Source organism: Penaeus japonicus, unplaced genomic scaffold, assembly GCF_977035675.1.
Source record: "Penaeus japonicus unplaced genomic scaffold, GWHDUDI00000001_assembly GWHDUDI00000011, whole genome shotgun sequence".
In the NCBI taxonomy this organism is placed as follows: Eukaryota; Metazoa; Arthropoda; class Malacostraca; order Decapoda; family Penaeidae; genus Penaeus; species Penaeus japonicus.
The window spans coordinates 6,259,239-6,264,238 of NW_028234413.1; positions in this window are offsets into that span (position 1 = coordinate 6,259,239).

Here is a 5,000-nt window from a genome sequence, read left to right on the forward strand (position 1 = left end):
GAGGCATTTATCTGTTCTTTTATTTATTTGTATGTTTAGAAAGACAATTGAAGGAAAAAAACGTATATTACGTAATTATCTAATGTAAGTTGCATATATGATATATATACATATAATATGATATATATATATATATAAATATATATAAATATATGTATATAATTCTTTATTATGCAATACTTCTAGAATAGAATTACAGATTATTAAACTATCAATGTGGCAAATTCACATTATAACATTCAAAAAATATTTATTAATCAACATCACAGCGTTCTAGTTAAAATATCCAATCAAAATTAAAAAACCTAATTCCATCCATGTCAAATGAGCGAAACGCAATAATATTATAAAGTCATAAAATGCTCATAATTTTATAAGGAAATGACAAGCATCGCTGAAACTTTTTACAAAAAAAAAAAAAAAAAAAAAAAAAGACGATACTTTTATTTTTTTTTATTTTATTTATATTACTTTTTTTTTTTTTTATCTCAGAGGTCAAATTTTTCTCGCATATATATTTATACTGGAGGTTATTTCTATCCATACACAATTACTACAACTATTACAAAATAAGCATACCATATGTTTTCACTACCCTTCCGTGATTTTTTTACTGAAGGGCCCAAAATGAAACATTATTTTAAACCCCCTTTACCGTTTTTTGTACAGAAAAAAACGGAAAATGGGATAATTACATTCAAAGGACAGGAATTTCGTTTTCTTTCGTACAAAAAAGAGAATCCCGACTTTTGTGGGCTATAGTAAAATTGGTGTGTGGTGGTGTAAATTATAATATATAATTATATATATATAATATATTATATATATATATAATATATAGAAAATATATAATATAGTATATAGTAAATATATAAAAATATATATAAATATATAAATATATATAAATAATAACAAAATATAATATAATTATATATACACATACATTATCCCATATTATATATAAAAATCTATATTTATATATATATAATAGATAAATATATATATATTTTTATTTTGTGGTTTATGTTTTGGGGTGTTTTTATAAAATAACATAAAAAAAAAAAAAAAAATAATATATTTTGGGGTGGGGGTTGGTTTGTGGGTTTTGGGTGGGTGTTTGGGGAGAGTATATAAAAAAATAAATATAAAAAAAATTTATATTAAAAAACAATCTAATTAATAAAACTAATAAAATAAAAATAAACGATAAAATGAATAGTTAGGTTGGGGAAATAATATTCAACAAAATTTTAAAAAATAAAAAATTAATAATAAAAATATATTAATAAAATTTAATAAAATTAAATATTATAAAAATAAAACCGTGTAATATATATGTGTGGTGTGTGTCGTATATATATAACATAATAATATAATTAATATATATATTATATTATATATATATATGTTGTGTTGTGTGTGTGGGGTGTGTGTGTGGGGTTGTTTTTTTTGTATGTGTTGTGTGTGTGTAGGATTGTGTAATATTTATTTATATATAAATATATATATATATATATATATATTTAAAAATAAAATATAAATATATTTTAATATATTTTAAAATAAAATATCTATATATATATATATATTTTATTATGTTATTGTAAAATGTTTGTATGTAATATGAAATACAACATATTAAATATATATATATATAATATATAATATATACATCTAAACACATGTTATATAAAATGTTGGTGTGTGTGTGTTTTGTGTGTATGTTTAATACAAATATTATATTAATATAATATAAAAACTATAAAATATATAATTATTTATATAATATTTTGTGTATGATGGAATAATTTTAAATTATAATATAAAATACTATATATAACTATATATATATATATATATAAATTTTAAAATATACTTAAATATAGATATATGTATATGTGGTATTATATATTTATACTACTTTAAAATTTTAAATTAAATACCCTATAATTTTAAAATTTATATAATAATAATAATATATTAAAAATTAAATATATATAATAAAATATATATATAATATATATATAATATACATATATACACACACCACACACACACACACACACACACACCAATAATATATATATATATATATATAATATAATATTATATATATATAAAATTATAATATAAATAATATATATATTTTGTGTGGTGTGTGGTGGTGGGGTTTGTTGTGTTGTGGGTATTGTTGTGTTTTGTGGTGTGTATGTGTGGGGTGTTTGTTTGTGGGGTGTTGGTGTGTGTGTGTGCATATAACATACATATAAATACACACACACCCCACAACACACACATACACCCACACACACACACACACCACACACACACAAACACAACACAACACACACAAAAACAAACACACACACACACACCACACATAATATATATATATATATATATAATATATATATATATATAATATATATCATATAAAATATTTTTGTATATATATATATATATTTATATATTTTATATATAAATATGTATGTATATATATATATCAATGTGTGTGTGTAGTTTCGCGAAACATAAGAATTCCATTTTTTTTTTTATTAGAATGAGTTTTGTATATGTTTTTTGGGCAATGTTTTTTTCCCATTTTAAATTATTTCTGTCAATTGTGCCTGTGCGAGTTATAATGCGATGCACATTTCAAAATAGGACGCACATTATGTAATAGAACGTGAATGTTTTATAAGGAAAATGGGATATATGTCTACCTATAGTTTTTTTGTTTGTTGATTTTTTCATTGGTGGATCATGTATAGGAGAGTGTGTATGGAAAGGAAGAGGTTTTCATGCAAAGGATATTGGATGGAAATTAAATTAAATTCTCATTATATTACAGTATATCAAAGGGAGGGATTGCACACGCATACACACACACACACACACACACACACACACACACATACACATACAACATCCCCCCCCCCCCCACACACAAACACACACACATACAACCCCCCCCCCCACAAACACACAAACACACACACAAACATCCACATACAAAGACATGCACATATAATGGAGAAAAAAATTCTTGTATGTACGAATACGAAGAGAACAAAAAAAAAAAAAAAAAAAAAAAAAGCTTATCACATGCACACAACTGCAGGTAATTTGTATTTGGGATGATAAGGGATATTGAGGACGGCGAAGAAATGGTGTGAAATAAGTATCCTTAGAACAGAAATATTTACTTAAGTGGTAGAGACGGCGTTTGGGGAAAGGATTGCGCTTTAAGCTCTATTGCGGGTCCCCATTGTTCCCTTTACCTTTTTTAAGGAGCTAGTCCCAATAATTTGAGATACAGGCATACTGTATGTACGTGCACCCCCTCTTATTTCCCCCGGTGTAAGGATACTTAAGTGAGTATGATACGTTTTAAATATGCGTGAAAAACCCCCAAGTGTCCTTTTGTAAAAACGCCTTAAAACTTTCTAGGTTTTTTTGGTCAAATTTCTAAGATTTTTTGCGGGGTTTTTCATTCCTTTGTGTATATTCACCCTGTTAGTGTATACTGATATTAAAAAAAAAAAGAATGCCTCTGTACCATGGGGGCATTTCCCACGCCTGTACCCTTTGGGGGTGTTTTATGTGAGTGCATATTCGATGAAATACGTCAAAAAGTGAAAAACAAAAAAAAAAAAAAAAAAAACATATATATACCCTGGGCTGTTTTATTAATTAATTCCACGTTACTTACCTGTATACCTGTAATGTATATAAAATAAAAGATTAATCATATATACTCGCATTTACTTTGTATGATTCCGACTATATATAAACATGTCTCTAATAGTTTACAGGGGCATTCCTTTCTATCCTGACCGTTAAACCCCCCAACCTCTATCCGTCCTACCAACACCACCAAAGCGATGTAACACCCCCCCCCCCCCCCGCCCCGGAGAGTGTAACAGCACTGCGGGTTTTTGGGGAATGGGGGTTTAGCAGATGAAGTTGCATTATTGATATCCTCTCCTCCCCCCCCCCCCCCCCCGGCCCCCAGTTGCGTCGAGGGGAAATATGCGACAGCGTGTGCGTCCTGGTCTCTCGTCCGGGTTTAAAACTGCCCCGGAACACCCCTCGGCCTCAACTCTGGGCCCTTTCGCTGACTTTTTGTCTTCTCTTTCCCGTTGTCCCGCCGGTGTCTGGAATTTCGGCTGTGGCTCGTCCTGCCCCCGCCACGTGACTTGCCGCTCGGAGAAGCGGATCCTTTGGCTCGTACATTTGGGGGATTCACGTGCGGGCCTCATCTCCGCTCTCTCTCTCTTTCTCTCTGCCTTTTGTATCTCTATTTCTCTCTCTCTCTCTCTCTCTCTCTCCTACTCTCTCTCCCCTCTCCTCTGTATCTTCTATTCTCTCTCTCTCTCTCTCTCTCTCTCTCTCCTCTCCTCCTCGTCTCTCTCTCTCTTCTCCCTCTCCTCCTCTCTCTCTCTCTCTCTCTCCCTCTCTCCTCTCTCTCTCTCTTTTTCTCTTTCTCTTTCTATTTCACTCTCTCTCCTCTCCCCTCTCTCCTCTCTCTTCCTCATCTCTCTCTTCTCTCCCCTCTCTCTCTCTCCTCCCCCTCTCTCCTCTCTCTCTCCTTTACTCTCTCTCTCTCTCTCTTTCTCCTCCCTCTCTCCTCCTCCTCTCTCCCTCCCCTTCTCTCTCTCTCCTTCTCCTTCCTCTCTCTCCCTCCCTCTCTCTCTCTCTCTCTCTCTCTCTCCCTCTCCCCCTCTCCTCTCCTCTCTCCTCTCTCTCTCTCCCTCTTTTTTTCTCTCCCCTTTCTCCTCTCCCCTCCCCCTCTCAGTCTGTCTGTCTCTATCTATCTATCTACCCAAATAAAAATATATATATATAATATATATATATATATATATATATATTTTATATGTATATATAATAATATATATATATATATATATAATATATAACAATAATATATATAATATATATATATATAAAATATGAATATACATTGTACATACATAAATATGGATACATACATACAA